Source organism: Rhinatrema bivittatum, chromosome 1, assembly GCF_901001135.1.
Source record: "Rhinatrema bivittatum chromosome 1, aRhiBiv1.1, whole genome shotgun sequence".
In the NCBI taxonomy this organism is placed as follows: domain Eukaryota; kingdom Metazoa; phylum Chordata; class Amphibia; order Gymnophiona; family Rhinatrematidae; genus Rhinatrema; species Rhinatrema bivittatum.
In genome coordinates, this window is record NC_042615.1 from 34,439,613 (window position 1) to 34,459,802 (window position 20,190).

Consider the following 20,190-nt stretch of genomic DNA (forward strand, 5'->3'; position numbering starts at 1 on the left):
ATTAAAAGGACAGAGGGGAGATGTGGATGTCTCGCTGGATTACAGCCAATGCCTGCACCTCCCAGCTGTTCAGGGAAAAGAAAAAAAAAAAAATGTCTGCTGGAACCCAATCAATCTTCAAAGCAACATGAATTACTCTGTTCAGGGAGCCTCAGCATTGCATTATCAACTGAGGGGTTTGTTTTTTTTTCTGTCTGGCTTAGAGGAGGGACATAGGCAAGAAGCTTTAATGAAAACTTTAAAGACAAGGGTTGATAAATTTGAACCTAAGTGTGCTTCTTTCCGCAGCCTACCATAGATGGGGGACTAACACCATGGTGATCCCTCCCCCCCCCCCCCGTGGTAATGCTTAAGTGACTCCAGTGGTTTTCTTGTGCTCTGCCTGCAGACTTTGCTGCCAGATTGGTTCAGTGTGCTTTCAGCAACAATGAACAGGTTTGTGGGGGGGGGAGACCTTTTGATTCAGCAAAACAGGGCACCCTACAGTAAAAGATTGAAATTGTATTGGTTTTGACTATTATTTAAGGTGCTTTTTTTTTTTTTTACAAACTTTTAGAGGCCGATGTGCTAACCTGCAAGATTTCCCCGGTGGGTTTTGACCATTATCGTGAGAAAGAGTTTCTTACCCATGCAAATAAGCTGAGTAGCAAACCATGATCACCGGAAAAAAAAAAAAAAAAGAGTACTACAGCTCGTTAAGGTATAATTCTCATTTTTGCAAAACTTGGCCCGGGAAGATATATTTTTGCATGTTGGATTTTGCTGAATTCAAACTGAATTAGCCATTTTACCTGGTCTTATCTTGCAGCAGCTCTTTCATTTTAAATCTGAATAAAACGTTGCACGCAGCAAACTGTGCGCAGTTTTACTACTCGCAATGCCAGAAACCGGTGGGAAATTCACAAATGGGGCTTTGCATGCAAAAACATGGAGAAGCCTCAAAATGGAGGGGTTTCCAGGTGTTTTTTGCAAGTAACTCCCCGATTGTGAATTTTTTTTTCTGATGATAGCACATAGGCCTTATTGCCTGTGGCTTTGTGACCTCAAGCTTGCTGCTGTACCCCCATTATGCTCCTTTGTGTCACTGTGCCCTTTTGTCACCGAGTTGCTGTCACAGCATAGGATACACCAAGTCTTCAATGCCAAACATCCATATGACCCCTTAAGCATAAGAAAAGTGTCACTCCATTATAAAGGCCGATGCAATATCGGCTCGTGTAACCGGCGCCCAGCCACCTCTCCTGGGCACGCGATGCATTATTTAAATGAGGGGCTCAAGATAAAAAGGAGGTGCTAGGGAAAATTGTGCGTCCCCTGGCGCCTTCTCGGCAACGGGCACACAGGAGAGGTGGCTGTCGGTGCGGGCTTTGAAAACAGACGCTCGATATGAGTATCTTCCCCCCGCCACTGGCACAAGATAGACGGCCTTGACCATCTCTCTTGTGCGTCTGTAATGGGCACCCAGAATGTTTTTTTGTTCAAGACTTTTATTTACTTCAATCTGCTTTCTCTGGTTCCTCCTACTTAAGTATCGCAACGATACTAAGTGCAGGAATCACTGAAAGCAGGAATTTTTCTTTTCCCAGTGAGCCCTTGAGCGCGGCAAACCCTGGGCTGGCGTAAAATTTGCCGCGTTGCAATGAGCACATTGGCCGCATGGGAAATTTTTGGAATCCCGGGGATTGGCTAATAGCCTCATCTCCATGGAATTTACATGTGATGAGTGCTGTTAGCTACTCGCTCGATTGGATGTGCTAATACCTGTATTGCACTGGGGGGTTATGTACAAGCGTCCAAAATGCACATCCAATTGCATGTTAAGCCGTGCGCTGGGCACAGCACAGGGTATTGTATCGGCCAGATAGTGTGCAGGAGTGAAAAATTCAACATATCTAGCTATAGAAATATTCTTAGGTTCTTTCCAGGCCAACATATTGCTACTGCCTCAGATTTTGAAGAAAGCAAGACAAATGTTTTCAAGATAACCTTTTCTAACCTTCCTTTTATGTTAGTGATTTGTTATTTGGGTTTTTGGTGCAGGAATTTCTTTCTGCTGCTTTGGGCTTCTAGCTCAATCAGAACCCACCTCTTCTGGCACCATGGGCCTTGATTTACCTTCATTTACATTGATTTTCCTCTGTTTGTAGAGCCCTCCTTCTCCACACACCCCTAACTCCGAGGTTGCAGTGACTTTCAGCCTCATCCGGGACTTTCTCTCTTGCTGTAATGTACTTCTAGTACTGGTCCTGGAGTTCTGCAGAAACCTGAAATCCTTGCAGGCTGCGATACCTTCTACAGGACCATAAAAAAAAACAAAACAAAAAAAGCTATTGTGTCACGTGAGTATTCCAGGGCACCACAAAGAGCCCTTCCTCAGAGGTCTTCTGTGCACAGGATGAAGATTATCCACAGACTGAAGCGCTGTTTAATGTTATAGATCAAAGCGACACAAAACAGTGCTGGGTCTGTACGTGAAGCCAGGCTGCCCGGTAAAGTGATATGCATTGCATGGCAACCACATGGTGCCACGTCTGCCTTGTAGTTTCGACTCAGAGATGTCTCAGTATAACCACAATAATTCCCAGTGATGCCATTTTCCTTGAAGAGAAAGTAATTCATTCACTATATCTTGGGGTGACGGGGGAAGGGATAGTGGGTTTGATTTCAAAGTTTTCAATAGAAGATGTTTAAATAAAGACTGATTTGGAATTAGTGTATGATTATGTTTCTGTGCAAAGGGAATATAGTAGAATAATACGATAGCAGCCCAATTATAGCTGGGCAGTCCGGACACCCGTGGGCTCCTATCCGCCTCCACCCCAGCCCCGCTGGGCTCTCCCACTTACACACAAGGACAACACAAAACACAACTTGAATGCAAAGGCCCGAGCCGTTTATTAGAATCCCTAAAATGGGAGTCTAAATAAGCACTGAGTCCGTTCAATAATGTTACAAAATCATGGCCGGGCAGGTGCCGGTACTCTAACATCCACCCAAGTGGAACCACGGGTCTCACACCAAGCGAGCCCCCAGAAAAGGATTCATGACTGCCAAGAACTGGATGGGATCCCGACTTGGACCGCCACAAAGCAAGCCTACTGTCATATCCCCTCCGCAGGAGGGCATCCCAGACCAGCTGCCACAAAGCAAGCCTTGCCAAAGCCTCTCCCCACGTAACAGCCTCGATCCGTTGAAGCCCCGAGTGCGGGCCCATCATTGATCAATCGTGCAAGTGGGTGAGGGCCCATAGTCCTCTCACGTACATATTGGCACCTCTCAGTTTCCTTCTAATGCTTCTGCATTTACAAAGGCACTCCTGGACTTGTCACTGCCGCCACAGGGGCCCGGCATGCGAGAGCACGGAAACGTCTTCCCGCCTGCGTGCAACGGGCCTCCCCAACAATGGCTATGGCCACTAGGGATGTGAATCGTTTTTTGACGATTTAAAATATCGTCCGATATATTTTAAATCGTCAAAAATCGTTAGGGCCACGATACAATACCAATTCCCCGGATTTATCGTTAAAAAATCGTAAATCGGGGGAAGGGGGAGGGCAGGAAAACCGGCACACTAAAACCCCCTAAAACCCACCCCCGACCCTTTAAATTAAATCCCCCACCCTCCCGAACCCCCCCCCAAATGCTTTAAATTACCTGGGGATCCAGCGGTGGTCCAGAACGGCGGCGGTCCGGAACGGCCCCCTCAATTGAATCCTGTTGTCTTCAGCCGGCGCCATTTTGCAAAATGGCCGCCGCAAAATAGCGGCGGCCATAGACCAAAACGATTCGACGCAGGAGGTCGTTCTGGACCCCCGCTGGACTTTTGGCAAGTCTTGTGGGGGTCAGGAGGCCCCCCAAGCTGGCCAAAAGTTCCTGGGAGTCCAGCGGGGTTCCGGGAGCGATTTCTTGCCGCGAATCGTTTTCCGTACGGAAAATGGCGCCGGCAGGAGATCGACTGCAGAAGGTCGTTCAGCGGGGCTTCCGGACCGCCGCTGAACGACCTCCTGCAGTCGATCTCCTGCCGGCGCCATTTTCCGTACGGAAAACGATTTGCGGCAAGAAATCGCTCCCGGAACCCCGCTGGACTCCCAGGAACTTTTGGCCAGCTTGGGGGGGCCTCCTGACCCCCACAAGACTTGCCAAAAGTCCAGCGGGGGTCCGGAATGACCTGCGTCGAATCATTTTATTTAAAGGGTCGGGGGTGGGTTTTAGGGGGTTTTAGTGTGCCGGCTCACGATTTTAATGATTTTCACGATAGTTTACACACCCAAACGGCAACAATACGATTCCCTCCCCCTCCCAGCCGAAATCGATCGTTAAGACGATCGAGGACACGATTCACATCTCTAATGGCCACTACATCTGGGTGAAAAGCCTCTGCATCGCTTGCAAGAACAGATCATTTTCCAAGTTCGACAAGTGTAGCTTGTCTGGAGCATACAGCTCTGTGCAGTGCACATCCACCCATTCAGCTCGCAAGTGATAACCACCCTGGAGTTTTATGGCTTTGGCTACCTGCCGGTTGTACTTAACATAGTATCTACCCCAACACCCCGTGCACATCAAGCTATGATGAGGTATGATCTCGCAGCAGATGTTTGCCTTCGGCCATGATGAAGTCAGTCAGCTAAAGTCTTTCCTGATATCGTTCATTAGAGCTATGCCGACGCCTTTGCCTAAGTCAATGCCACCAAGGTGAATGATGATTAGGTCAGGAGGTGCTGTGCTCACTTTTCTTGACTGCAACATGGGCCATAGCTGATGCCATCACATGCCTCCATGGTGAATGATGATTAGGTCAGGAGGTGCTGTGCTCACTTTTCTTGACTGCAACATGGGCCATAGCTGATGCCATCACATGCCTCCATGATCCAGCCAATCGATTGTTCAACCTTTCTGCGAGAGCCTAAGATCATAACCAAACTTCCCTTTGATGGCTCTTCTCCATGCATGCATGATGAATGAGTGGCTGATGATCCATGCAGAGTGACACCGGATGACAACTGCAAGTGAAATAGAAAACTAGGTCATGGCATGCGCCCAGCTGGGTGCAAGTGCAGGGGAATTCTCCTCGTGCCTAACGTAAGATGCGTAAGCTCCCAACATCCATCGACCCAGTCACTGAATCGCTGCCTGCGGAATCCCGGCAGTGGTGGCACTGGAAGCAGCTCACTGCAGAATGAGTGAGTGCCAAAACATTCGCTCTGGAGTCCCACCTCAGCTAGGGCTTTCTTGAATACCACCGAAAACTGAGCACGTTAAAGGGGATTTATCACAGTGTAGCAAAAATAAATCGTTCCCTTTTGGGCGTATGGCTAGGTATCAGGTTACGGCCGCTACTGGACAAGTCTCCAGATCCCTGACCGCTGCCAGTTTGATGACTTGGCCACGGGCACTCTGGTCAGTCTTAGACTGCCTCAACTTTAGATAAAGCCTGTGATGCTGATGTCCTCCCTCAGCAAGCCCTGCAGCTGAGATGCCTTCCGCGATGGTGCCATAAACTCGCTGACTTGCAGAGCACTGAAAAATGCCAGTATGAAGGTGACCTGGAAAAGCACAGTCTCAAACTCGTCAGAAGCTACTGCAGTTGTCACAGTTGCCACAGTTGTAGCAGCAGGTCATGGGTTAATGGTCTCTGAGTGTTGTGCCGCGGCAGAGATTCCCTGGCCCAGCCTAGAATTACTCTTTTCATCACGAAATGGTGCTCAGTGCAACCTTTTTCGAGCTTTGAGAAGAAATCTAGGACCATTAGGTGCGAATGAGCCATGTTCCTGGACAGTCCCTGCCACTTGGCATGAACAATATATCTAATCAAGGGGTGTTCTGGAACCCGGTTGCTGGACTTGCGGCTCGCAATAAGAAATGCCTTAACTTTGCTGTAGTTGCAGATGTAAGAATTCCATGTAACTAGGGCAAGATCTTCACAGCATCTCGTGTGCGATTTCGAAAGACCAAAGCTGTTCCAGGACCTCCATGCTGTTCGGTTCGGCTTGCGACGTTAGCTTCCTGAACACGGACCACTCGCAACGTGAAAGAGTCAGCTATCTCATTGCACGATCCAGGAACATGCTTCGCCCGTGCAACAGTGTTTGAGTAAAGGCAGAATAAAATAAATTCCCCTAACAACTCTGGCACCAGGAAGCACTTAGAAGTCTGGTTGTTAATTGATTGAACTACTGCCTCGTTGTCACACCAGAGCACTACTCATTGACGGCTAAGAGCGCCTCCCCAGACATGCATGGCAACAACAATGGGAAAGAGCCCTAAAAATGTGATATTCCTGGTTAGTCCACACACGGTCCAGCTGTCCAACCAGTGCGCTGCACACCAATCACCCTTAAAATAGACACCAAAACTAATGCCTCCTGATGCATCAGAGTATAACTGAAGGTCATTGCTGCTGACCGGGCTTTGGAGCAAGGCTGAGACACCATTGAAGTCCCTGAGGAACTTGGACCAAATCTTCAGGTCCTCCTTGATGGGCTTGCTAACCTGCAAGTGATGATGGCCATGAATCAGTCTTACTGTGGACCGAATCAAACGACGCAGGAATATCCTTCCCATGGGAATAACCCACACGGCGAAGGTGAGGCTGTCTATAAGGGACCTCATGTGTCTCAGAATAACTTTCCCGTTGCGCAAGGTGGCGGCCACCAGCTCTGATAGTTTTACCTCTTTGTCACATAGCAGCTTGGATTCCATACGCGTGGAATCAAGCTCAATTCCCATAAAAGTGAGGGCAGTTACCGGGCCAAGGGACTTATCTTCTGCCAAAGGGACATCAAATCTGCTTGACAAATTGTGAAACTTGTGGAACAGCTTAATGCATTCCAGTGAATCCTTTTCCTCTATGAACAGGAAGTCATCTAGATAGTGAACTAGTGATGCTAGCCCGGAAGCCTCCTCAGTTGTCCAGTGAAGGAACGTACCGAATATCTCGAAATAAGCGCAGGAGATCGAGCATCCCATTGTCATACTAAACGCTGCCATCAAATTGGAAGCCAAGCAAATGGAAACTGGGAGCAGCCTAAATGCACACCCAATGATCTTAGTAAAGCCAAGGATGAATATTGCACTGAGCAGCACTCCAAGGGAATATGGTCATTCACAGAAGCTCCGAGTGGGTGAGAAAGGTTATGTAGGAGCCTGTATTATCTGGGCTCCTTCTTGGGAATGACTGCTAGCAGGGAGAGCACCAGCTGTTCCAAGGGGGGCTCAACGAACGGGCCAGCTATGCACCCCAGCTGAACCTTCTTTCCGATTTTTTTCCTGTACTATATCAGCCAGAATGCGAGCTGAAGGTGCGTTGGCCACCTTAGCGGATTGTGGCTGACCCATGTGAGGAATGAGGAAACCCTCTAGGAAACTGCTCAGTACAGTATTCGCCGTGGCCCTCTTGGGATACTGAGCCAACCAGGGAAGCATCACTTTCCACCTCATTGGGGTTGGGGCTGAGGCATGTTCATTTCCCTCACTTACAGCTGTGTGGAAGGACATTTGTTGGCCTGGTGTGGAGCGGCACATTGGCTGAAGATGTGTTTAAATCTGCAATCTGTTGCGGAGCAAGCACCTCAGTTGAATTTCCAGCAGGTGCTGCTCGTGCCTTGCGCACTCGGCTTGTCTGCTGCCTGCCAGCTTACTACAAAAGGGATGAGAACTGGCTTTTGTGTCCATGGCCTGGGCAGACATTTTTGTGAGCCAAAGGCCGACGTCGTGCCTTCTCCACAACATGGCAGACCTACTAGCCATTCTCTCGGGGAAGGCCTCATCATAGTTGAGCCATGCAAAACCATTGCTGCAGGGCTGGAGGCTGATGTCAGACGGGACTAGAGACAGAAACCAGAGGAGACTTGGGATGCAGGCTGCAGGGCTGGAGGCTGATGTCTGGTGGGTCTGGAGCTCAGGCAAGAACCAAGGTCTGGGATGGAACACTGGAACAAGACAGGAGGCCTGGGAGCCAGGGAGCAAGGCTTGAGCCAGGCAGCTTAGGGGAGCCACAAGGCAGAAGGCTACGGAGAGCCACAAGGAATACAAGGCGAGAAGGCTTTGGAAAGCCACCAGGCAGAAGACTGCGGAGAGTCACAAGGAACAAAGGGGCCAAGCAAGGAGCTGAGTAGACTCAATGACAAAGCACAGGGTGTAGATTGAGGCAGGGCTAAATGGGCAGAGATCTGCTGAGTCATGAGGTCACCAAGACTAGAGCTGGAAAGAGGATAGGCACAGCTTCTGGAGGACCTCTGGTGGTTAGGAGGCTGCATGACAAGCAGAATCACAACATTAAGCATGTGTAAACTCCATTGATTATATTTATGCAGTGAATATCTCTTTAAGAAGACTTGAGAGAGAGAGAGAGATGGGCATGCTTCATTGGACACTGTTGCTTTACAATAGCCATGCTTAGAAGTAATACACATGCTCAGTAGTTGGAACAGCTACACATGGAATAAATGTATATGGCCAGCAGAAGGGTGGGGTTTTCACAGTCCTGCATAGACCCCCCAGAGGTAGCAAATCTGTGCTACCAACAAGATCCTTGCAGGTCAGAGGCATACTTGGAAACTCTCTGGATTTGACTCGGAAACTCTGGTATTCTAATGGAACTGCTGGGTCTCCGGGCCAGCACCTAAAATCTCTGGGTGCCCCGCTGCTGATGGCATCTGATTGGCCTACATGGCCTAATTGAATGTCTTCTTCCTTTTCCCTGCCCTGTAACCAATTGGAGGCCTCCTTTCTTCTTCCTGCACCTGCAGACTCATGGGATGCATCCTCCCTTTTTCCTGACTGTGCTGGCAGGGAAGAGGCTTACGATTGGCCTGTGGGGACAGCAAGAAGGAAGGAGGCTGGTAGAAGCAGCAATAGAAGAAGAAGATGCTACTGCTTCTATTGGCTGGAAGAAGGAGTCCTCACATCAACCCCAGGAGGAGGTTGCTGCTATTGATGAGTTTGGGGTGGAGAGAAGTAGTGAGTGAGGGGGGTATGCGTGTATGTGCGTGTATGCATATATGTGAAAGGACATGTATGTGTGTGAAGGAGGGCGTGTGTGTGTGTGTGTGTGTGTGTGTGTATGTGAATGGATGTGTGCATGGGGGAGGGGAAAGAGCAAGTCTGTGAGAGTGTGTGTGTGTGTGTAAGAGGATTAGTGAGCATGTGTGTGAGAGTGTGTGTATGTGAGAAAATGAGCGGAGTAAAGGTGTAATGAGCATGTGAGAATGTGTCAGAGAATGAGGAATGAGAGCACGTAAGCATGAGTGTGTTAATGTGTCTCTGTGTGTATGAGAGTAAGTTTGTGCACACCCGGTCTCTCGCTTCCCCCCCCCCCCCCCCCACACACACACGCACACACTTTCAAGGTAATCTCAGGGTGAGTTAGATGTCAGTGGAAATCTGAGGGGTAGCAGAACTCAATCTGTAGAAACTTTCCTTTTCAGAGTACTGCTAAATAATTTTATAAAAAGCTGCTGGTATCTGTTTGACTTGCAGGTAATGTTATATTTCTGCAGATGTTCTCCTGCCTAATGTATGAGTAAGGTAATTCTGATTGCAATTCTTTGCAAGTAAAGGCTAACAGAATGCAAAGATTTATGCTACAAGTTTGCACGGGGCTTTTCAGTCCACAGCAGGCCTGCGCTGCCAGTGGAAATCAGAGGGCGTTTCATCCTTTCAGATGGAGTAATGGACTCCTAAAGGCAGTGAAGGCAGAAGGAATACTCCTGAAGAAGAAGATTACGTCAGGAACCGGATCCCCCAGCAAGGAAGAAAGTTACAAATAACAAAATGTCTGAACTCTAAGGAAAGGGAGTGGGCAATTAGGAAGCTGTGTTTTTCCTATTACAAAAAAAAAAAAAAAAAAATCCGAAAGATAACTGTAGAAAAATGATCATTTGCATTCTTTTAATGAATACTTGATGTGATACTATTTTCATGGTTGACATAAAAAAACAACTTTTTTTTTCCATTGTAAGTTACATTAATAAAGTTATATCTTTGGTTAAAACAATTACTATTCCACCCTCTCTCCGGTTTTCCTGAGAAGCCGGTCAGTGGTTACCAAAGGGAAAATGAAGGGCTGTGGGGACAAATGTTTTTGTTTTTTGTAAACCGATGCGATGTGTCAACGGATGTCGGTATAAAAGAGACCTTAAATAAATAAATAAATAAATTCAGACCCTGAATTGAACTGTGAGTTCCTGTTACACATGGGTTTGGACAGGCGAGTAACTCACTCTGAACTCTGAATGTTAAAACGACGTCAGCAGGTTTCATCTACTAATACAGCAACGCTCAGAAATGTACCTAACGTTTCAGCATTGCTCTCTGCTGCGATAGCAGTGGAGAAAAGGGGAACTGGATTCAGACAATAACCAGCACTGGGCCGGCCTAGGGTACTCATACGCAGACATTAGGGAAAAAATTGCTTCTACGGTCAAGTCCAAAAGCAAAGCACATTCCACCTATCATTAAAATCATCCATTGTACTTGAAGACTGGAAGATAGCTAATGTAACCCCCATATTTAAAAAGGGCTCCAGGGGCGATCTGGGAAACTACAGACCGTTAGCCTGACTTCAGTGCCAGGAAAAATAGTGGAAAGTGTTCTAAACATCAAAATCACAGAACATATAGAAAGACATGGTTTAATGGAACAAAGTCAGCATGGCTTTACCCAAGGCAAGTTTTGCCTCACAAATCTGCTTCACTTTTTTGAAGGAGTTAATAAACATGTGGATAAAGGTGAACCAGGATTTTCAGAAGGCATTTGACAAAGTTCCTCATGAGAGGCTTCTAGGAAAAGTAAAAGGTCATGGGATAGGTGGTGATGTCCTTTCGTGAATTGCAAACTGGCTAAAAGACAGGAAACAGAGAGTAGGATTAAATGGACAATTTTCTCAGTGGAAGGGAGTGGACAGTGGGGTGCCTCAGGGATCTGTATTGGGACCCTTACTTTTCAATATATTTATAAATGATCTGGAAAGAAATACAATGAGTGAGATAATCAAATTTGCAGATGACACAAAATTGTTCAGAGTAGTCAAATCACAAGCAGATTGTGATAAATTGCAGGAAGACCTTGTGAGACTGGAAAATTGGGCATCCAAATGGCAGATGAAATTTAATGTGGATAAGTGCAAGGTGATGCATATAGGGAAAAATAACCCATGCTATAATTACATATTAGGTGCTACAAACCAAGAAAGAGATCTAGGCGTCATAGTGGATGACACATTGAAATCGTCGGTTCAGTGTGCTGCAGCAGTCAAAAAAGCAACAGAATGTTGGGAATTATTACAGGGAATGATGAATAAAACGGAAAATATCATAATGCCTCTGTATCGCTCCATGGTGAGACCGCACGTTGAATACTGTGTACAATTCTGGTCGCCACATCTCAAAAAAGATATAATTGCAATGGAGAAGGTACAGAGAAGGGCTACCAAAATGATAAGGGGAATGGAACAGCTCCCCTATGAGGAAAGACTAAAGAGGTTAGGACTTTTCAGCTTGGAGAAGAGATGGCTGAGGGGGGATAAATATGATAGAGATGTTTAAAATCATGAGAGGTCTAGAACGGGTAGATGTGAATTGGTTATTTACTCTTTTGGAAAATAGAAAGATTAGGGGGCACGCCATGAAGTTAGCATGTGGCACATTTAAAACTAATCGGAGAAAGTTCTTTTTCACTCAACGCACAATTAAGCTCTGGAATTTGTTGCCAGAGGATGTGGTTAGTGCAGTTAGTGTGCTGGGTTTAAAAAAGGTTTGGATAAGTTCTTGGAGGAGAAGTCCATTAACGGCTATTAATCAAGTTACTTAGGGAATAGCCACTACTATTAATTGCATCAGTAGCATGGGATCTTCTTAGTGTTTGGGTACTTGCCAGGTTCTTGTGGCCTGGTCTGGCCTCTGTTGGAAACAGGATGCTGGGCTTGATGGACCCTTGGTCTGACCCAGTATGGCATTTTCTTATGTTCTTATGTTCTTAATAAAATGAGCATGTACATTCACAAGTAGCATGTACATGCACATATACTATTTTATAAACCTCAAGTGCATGCATTAACAAAGAAGCAGTTTAGGGGTGTTTCAGGGCATTGTTTGTAAGCGGTATTTGTGCATGAACCAAACTTGTCCATGCATTTTTACACCTGTCAAATTGGCTCACCCAATTGAAATTGCAGTCTTTTGTCTGTAGTTTCTTTTTAGGGTTGGAGGTCTGGATGAACTGGTAGGGTGTTCTGGGTGAAGCACTGGAGGATTTAGGTGAACTGGTGGAGGCGCCAGCGAAATAGTGGTTCCAAGTAAGTTCACATTTTCAGAAGTGGAATACATACATGTTTAATTCTGGATTATTCTGCATGTGTCAGGATCAGTAGAACGCGGAGGTTTGTTTGAGCACCGAAGAGACATAGAAGAAATAATGTTACGAAAAAGGATGAAATGAGGATGAATAAACCCTGAGGAAGACAGCATTTGTCGAAACTTGTGCAAGTCAGGATTGTTCGAGACATTTCAAAGCTAAGTACAGTAGTCATATATCCGACGGTTGAATAAATGGTTGAAGTGTGTTTCACACGAAGAAAAATATATGGCCATAAAATTGAAGTTCAAATAATATAAAATAAAAATAAAAAAGGGGTTTCTCTGTAGCCCATCTCATGAGATTTTTAAGAAAAATACATTTTGAATAAAAAGAATGGAGGCTGGAGGGTGTGTTTATGATCAGAACAACAATGGCACCGAAGGGGTAGCCCATTAATATATGAAACTATCCCCGGCACTCCTATTAAATTTAAATTTAAAATTAATTGAAGTACAAATTTTGAGGAAGGCAGCAGAGAATAGCCTAAATAAATATAAGTACCAGCTGAAGGGGTTTTTTGTTTGATATAAGATATACACTTGGTGGAAATCTCTTTCTGAAGTAATAACATGATTTTAAGCTAATCAAGTTGCTTTACTTTGATAATGCGAGTAGGTTCAGATTTTCGATGACCTGTTAGTGCTTACCAGACTTTTGGGACTTATTCAATAAAATCTTTATCTGAAGGCACAGGACAGGGAACATTTACTTTTGAATAGAGTCCTTGCTGTATAAGAAAATTTGTTCTGTTTTAGAACACTGTGACTATGCAACAATAGACACTTAGGAAGTCAGTTGTTTACTGCAAGGCATTCATTATGCTAACTTCATGTATTTTGGCTTCTATATTAAGCTATCATTTCCCTAGCTTGCACCAATATAACAAGGAGGTACTTCTCCCACGCCATCCTCACCGTCTCTCTTGTCTTGATCAATGCCCACTTTTAAGTATAATCTAGGGAGCTGGATGCCGTGCTTCTCCCTTCTCCACTCTGTGGTTTCTGCACTGTAGTATAAGGTTGACTTTAGTTTCTGCTTTAGAAGGCAGCAAGAGCTCACATTTGTAAAGCACTGAAATTTGTTTGCTTTAAATAGACCCTGTAATGGCTTGCAAAGCTTGCTGGTTTGGCACAGAAGCTTTCTTGGACAAGCGAAGCATCCCCAGGCAAGAGAGAGAGAGAGCACAGCTGGATGGTAAATGAGCAGCTCAGCCCATTCAGCAGAGAGGCCTTGCTCTCACAGTTTCCGGGACCTGACTCTGCACTCACTGGCCATTACCAGGATCAAAGAATGTAAATGTTTAGCTCCCTGTAAATGAGGTCCATAAAAACCAAAAATATACACAGGCATTTGTTGCTATTTCTTCCGTGACCCAGATCAGAGCCTACAGGTGACTAACTCTCAAGGTTTATTATTTCATGCTGTAAATTTCTCTGTATGCATTTACCATCTTCCAGGATTCGTTTCATGGCTATGAAAATCCTGCAATCTTTTATTGGACCAACTCAAAATGATTTGTGCTGTGGCATCCTTGAAGACCACACAAGTCCGTTCTTCAGAAGTGATGCCAGATTCTAGCTATCCCCAGGCGCAAGGAAGTTATTAGAATTCTGCAGTGCAAAATCCTTACATCTTGTACTTCATACTCTGAGAGAATAATAATAATAATAATCGTGTTGATTTAATGGCTGAGAGTTTAGTGCATGCATTGCCGTAGAGAAGACCTGGGTCTAATTTCTAGGTCAGGCTTTTGCTTATTACACAGTCCCTGAGAGGAGAAAGTCTCAGCCATCTCTCATTGATGAAATCCAGTGGCTAGACTTAGAGACCCGGGCTCCATAGGGTGCTGTGGATTGTGACCCTTGACTGAGAGCTGCCACTACGATAACCAGATGGAGTTGAGAGAAGACTATAAAAACAGTAGAAACCCCCCTGGATATTGTCAATTGAAAACTCATGGAGCCATAGCCCAATAAAGGCCAGTTCAGAATGAAATAGAAGCCCGAAAGAGCAGCAGAAAAATACTGGGCCAAAAAAAAAACCTCCTCTTTCCATTGGGGTAGATTTTTTTTAAAAAGCGCATTCGCGTCCTTTTGTTTGCGCACCAGGCGCAAACAAAAGTACGCTGGATTTTAGAAGATACGCGCGTAGCCGCGCGTATCTTCTAAAATCCTGGATCGGTGTGCGCAAGGCTGCCGATTTTGGGCAGCCAGTGCGCGCCGAGCCGCACAGCGTGTCACCGTTTCTTTCACCCTCCCCTCACCTTCCCCTCCCTTCCCCTACCTAACCCACCCCCCCCCCCGGCCCTATCTAAACCCCCCCCCTACCTTTATCCACGGATTTACGCCTCCCGGAGGGAGACGTAAATCCATGCGCTCCAGCGGGCTGCTGGTGCGCCAAGACTCGACCCGGGGGCGGTTCCGGAGGGCACGGCCACACCCCCGAAACGCCCCGGGCTGAAACCACGCCCCCGGTCCCGCCCCTGAAATGCCGCACCCCGCCCCCGAAACGCCGCGTCATCCGGTCCTGCCCCCGACATGCCCCTGACACGCCCCCTTTGAAAAACCCCGGGACCTACGCGTGTCCTGGGGCTCTGTGCGTGCCAGCGGCCTATGGAAAATAGGCGCGCCAGCGCGCAAGGCCCTGCTCGCGTAAATCTGGGTGGATTTACGCGAGCAGGGCTTTTAAAATCCGCCCCATTACCTTGAGTAAAAAGATGATCCATTTCATAAACCATTCCTAGAATTTTACTTTAACCAACTAACATTTGAGCATAGCTCAAGAAATGTAGCATGAGACACTGCCTCGATTATTTTTTAAGTCCTTGTTATTAGTCGATTGTAATCAGCAAAGCAAAATTCAAGGTTCTTTGCATTAATTGACATTTTTATTATTCTGCCTTCTGTTTTCATATTAATTAGTAAACTGTTTGCATCACTATCTACATGTGTTCTGGGTCAGGCAGACAACCGAATTTTCCATCCAGGCAGCTAAACTTTCTCTCCAATCAGTCCTCAAGAAAAAGATTCTTTAAGTTTGAAATTATTTATTGTACAGGTAAATTCTACTTACAATTGTTGCATCTCGAACACAAGCCCCAGGGCAAAGATCTTTGGTAACTGGAGACAGGGTAGCAGGAGGGAGAAGGAGGTCTCCTGTGTTGCAGGAGTTAGTTTATGGTAGAGGTAGGAAGCTTGAGGGATATGAGGCTGATTTAGTCTTCAGACGAAGGCAGTAAGAGAAAAGGTAAAAAACCAGATCGTTTCACAGGATTTTACAGAGTGCTGCTGAATCAGAAGCAAGCATGGGCAAGACTGAGCTCTCGTTGAGAGCTGCTAAAGGAAACGCCTCCACAAGCTGGGGGCAGGGGGGCAAGGTCCAATGGCAGTGAGCCTAAGAACCATGTGACACAGGGGGAGCATGAAGGACAGTCCCTTGAGCCTATAAGGCACCTAGGAAGACTCAAGTTAGATTGAGGGGCAATCAAGCTCTTCTGATAGTGAGAGAAAGTGGAGGGGGGAGGGAGCTTCTCTTAAGGGCAAAGGATCCTCTTAAAGGCAAAGGCTCACAGACTTTTATCATGGGTTACAAATAATGTTTCAGTATCAAGAATCCTCAGAAGGGAGGACTGCACTAAACACAGTTAAACTACAGTATATACAGATACAAACATGTACCCACTGCTGGGGACAGAACAACATGAAACCCATCTCCCAAGGGAGATGGAGGTTAACGAGCATGCTAACATTAAGTGAACAGCAGCAGAGAAAAAAGAGGACAATGCAGCTATGTAAAATGAGCCGCCAGCCCAGGAAACCTAGAAAGAGATTGAAAAGTCTGCCAGACCCCTTACTGTGAAGATGCCTAAATGACCATTGAATAGATGAGTCAGAGACTCAGGTAGAGGATTTGCATGTCACAGCCCCCAGACTAATGTTGGTAACTTTCAGTGAAATATCACTTTAAATCATACAGAACTATGACTGGAAAAGTCATACATTGGAAAATTCTGAAAGAGAGAGGGATTTCTGAGAAAAATGTACAGAAGAAAGTCCTAGGGAGCAAATAGATTCTCACCCTGACTAACAAGGGAAGTTAGAGCCTTAGGTACCTAGTTCTCAGACAATGCAGGACAAAGCCAGGCAGGATGGAAGGGTATGCATATATTCTCTTCCCATGGTCTTGTCTGGCTCTTGGCCTTTTGGCTAAGAAAAGGCAACCCATCCAGGATAGTTAACAATGAAGGACTGGCCATGAGCTTAGCAGAGCTAAAATTACTAAAAGCTGAAACTATGGAGGGCCTGACTCACTAAATCCTAAACAAGCCATGTTTTAGTGGAGCTGTCAACCCAAGCTAGGAAAAGCCCTCCTACCAAAGGTAGAAAAACTGAAGGACAGTGGTATATCTGGAGGTGGAGTAGTCCCCCAGATGGAAAGGGACCCCAGAGGCAGATTGGGAGATGACCCTGGGTCCCTCTTGAGCAAGGAGGACCACAGTGGTAGATTGAGCAGTCTCCCTGGAGGGTATGGACCCCAGTGGCATAATGACTGGTCCCTGAGGTGGGTGTGGACCCCAGTGGCAGATCAAGTGATCCCCCAGGAAGGTGTGGACCCCAGCAACAGATTGAGTGATCCTCCAGGAGGGTCTGGAATCCAGAACATTCCAGGAGGCAGAGTCAGTCCCATTTGTTTTCCTGGGGTGAAGGAAGGGAAATCTTATCCACTAACACCTTCTTCCCCAGATGGAAGCTCCAAGCACCAAGAACATGAGGAACAAGGGAATCTGCCCTAGGGGTGCTCCCAAATGCCCCAGAGGTAAGCGATCAAGGAGGCATTACATATAAGCCTTGCAATAACGTTTTCTTCAAAATTAGCAGTGCTACTTATTTTTATCTGAGTATCAGTTTGCTGTTTGACTCCCTTACCTCCCTTCTTCCTATTAACCCTCAGTTTTAAATGCAAAACAATTATTTTTTAAAATCCTTTTTTCCAATTAAGAAAAAAAAAGTTGACTATACCTAAGTGGCTAAATTTATTTATTTATTTATTTATTTATTTATTTATTTATTTATTTAAGGGTTTCTTATATACCGAGGCACGTTTGCAAAACATCACCTCGGTTCACAATGTAACATAACTTAGCAACAAGCTTTACAATAATAATAATAATAATAACTTAGCAACTTACAACCGTCCTCCACTTTCTCTCATGTACACCCCCAGCTTCATACCAAAGAGTACCCCCAGTTCTCTTTGGTGCTATCTCTCTCATCTCATGCATCACTTCTCCCCTTCCACCCCATTCCCACATAGGTCCCTACATCCGAGAATGTACATTCTCATTCTTTCTCTTTCTCTCTCAACTTTTCATTTTTTTTTCTCACTATCTCTTTACTTCTTTCTCTTTTTCTATTGTTCTGTCTCTGTCTGCAGTTCTTTCCCTTTACCTCTTGGCTTCTCTCTCTCTAACTTTTTGTTTTCTCTCTATCTGTTTCTCACTCTGCATATATGTTTCTATTTGCCTTTTTCTCTTCCCTACTCTCTCGCTCTCTTTCTCTAGGGATTCTGGGAGTGGTGTGAGAGTGAGTCTGAGTGTGATTGGTGTGGGAACCTTTGCTCATTTTGTGTTGAAACTGGAATGATCTTTCCTTTTTTTTCTTGTGTGTGTGTGTCTGTGTGGTTTACTCTTTGGTTGTTTGGAGAGGCTCTGGCAATTAGGTAAGCAAATTCTCTAAATTGGGCCCTTTTTCCCCCAAAAGCTGGAAGAAAAATCCTCATTCTAACCTAGACCCTCCTGCACATATGATGATCAGTGACAGATTAGGGTTTTGCCACCCTAGGCACTATTGGTGCTGTGACCGCCCCCCACCGAACCAGAAAAGGTTGGACAACAGGGATCAGAAGGTCTAAGGCACAGCCCCACAGTTTTCTGCACTAGCCAGGGGTAGATTCTGTTGCAAAAATTAGAAAATTCTGAAGCACATTGGCAATCATTTCTATCTTTCACATTGTTATAAAAATGAATTAATTTTCCACCTTTCTTGTGTCTTTATAACAATTTTTTATTAGTTGAGGAAAAGAGACCTCAAAGATCAGTAAAGGGAGAAAATCTCAGGGATGGGATGAGAGGACTGGGGAGAGGGGGAAGGAGAGGGAGAGGAATTGGGGATGGGGAGGATGGGGAGGATGGGAGATGTGGAAGATTTAGGAAGGAGGGACATCAAACATTTGTGATGGGAGAAGGAGTGAAGTTCCAGGATTGAGAAAGGAAAGAGTAGAAGGGGTTGCAGGGCGAGTTCTAGGATCTGGGGAGAAGGTGGTGGGGGTGGCCAGGAGCATAAGCACTAGCTAGTTAGATTTAAGACAGGCCAAGAGAGAGTTTGGAGGGGAGGCTTTCAGCAAACAATGAGAGGTGATAACATTTGTTTTGAGTAGATTTGAAGCAGGGGGCCTATGGGGGGGGGGAGGGTCAGTTGGGCTACTGGGTGGCCAGGGGGAGCAAGGGAGGTACTTGGGGATGATGGCAGAGAAACTGAGTGAATTCTTATCTTGGGTTTTATTGAGAAGGATGTTGGGAACATATCCACACCTGGGACATTTTTTATTGGTGGAGATTGTGAGCAGCTAAAATGAATGCCAACACTTCTTGTGTTGACCAAAATAAATTGCAATGGTGTTTTCCAGCTAGAGCACTGAGATCAGAAAATCAAGGTTTGTTGTGAAGACCCACTACAGGCTTCAACAAACTATTGCTGAGCATTCTCCTATACAGCTCCAACATTATAGAATACTCTTCCATTGAACCTATGGAAAGAAACTGATGTCAAAATATTTAGGATGTGCATTAAGGCATTACCTTTCCAAGGGGCATTTGAAGGCTAAGTGATGTTATTGTATTTTTTGTATTTTAGGTTTAATAGTATGTTTTAATGGTTTCTGTGATTTTTATATGTTTCCATGTACTACTTTTAACAATTTTATGTTTGTTACTTGTGTAAACCGCACTAAACACACTGTTGTATGGAAGTTTACGGTCTACAAGATTTCTAAATAAGTAAATAATTGAAAGGGAAGGAAGGTTCCAGGATCTAGGAAAAAAAATCTGAGGTCAAGGGAGAAGGGATCTGAACTGAATCAGTGGGGGTGTGAGAGGAAGCAGGTGTCCCTACCGTGCTTTGGTCCTGCTTCTTCATGTATACCGTCTCTAACCTCCTACCCGCTCTGTCATATACACAGGCACACACAGCCAGCAGCAATACCTTCTCTCTAATACATACACACATACAATCCCTGTTCCCGTCCCCACACTGCCTTATCTATTATCTACAGACACTTCCCCCAGCCAATCCACTCTCCCCCCCCCCCCCCCCCCGCAGCCACTTTCCTCTCCCCCAGTGATCCCCACTCAGCCTCTCCTAATCTCTCCAAAATGATCCCCCTTGCCCTGTCTGCTCCAGGCTCCTGGATCAAGAAGCAGAGGGCTGTTCTCTGCTGCTTGAGATTTGGCACAACAGGGAGGCAGCAAATCTTCAGCCAGCCTGCTGCCCCCAGATGTTTGCCACCTTAGGCATTGGCCTAGTGCCTGTTGACAAATGCAGGCCTGATGATGATGATGATGATGATGATGATGATATGCCAGCAATAGAAGGAGTCAGGCAGCCCCAATAGGTTGGTCTTCTGATTTTTGGAGGGTCACAGTGAGCTCCAAATGAGAGACAGAAGGTGCACTGCTGCCATACCTAGTTGAACGGTACAATCAGTCCCTGGAAAGCTACAGTTGGCTCCTTTTCGAGATCTGCAGTGGAAACCCAAAATCCAGTGAATCCAGTATAT

General features: G+C 45.8%; 1 long non-coding RNA gene across 2 annotated transcripts; it reads left to right on the top strand.

The window, feature by feature from the left end:
- The first annotated feature begins 54 nt into the window (after positions 1 to 54).
- On the top strand, positions 55 to 13,683 carry LOC115079844. 2 transcript variants are annotated; one of them, XR_003853403.1, is made up of 4 exons: positions 55 to 176; positions 2,148 to 2,339; positions 12,190 to 12,295; positions 13,453 to 13,683. It is a non-coding gene; the product is annotated as an uncharacterized LOC115079844 (long non-coding RNA). The 2 variants fall into 2 exon arrangements; XR_003853402.1 differs by lacking the exon at positions 55 to 176 and adding an exon at positions 390 to 435.
- The last annotated feature ends 6,507 nt before the right edge of the window (positions 13,684 to 20,190 follow it).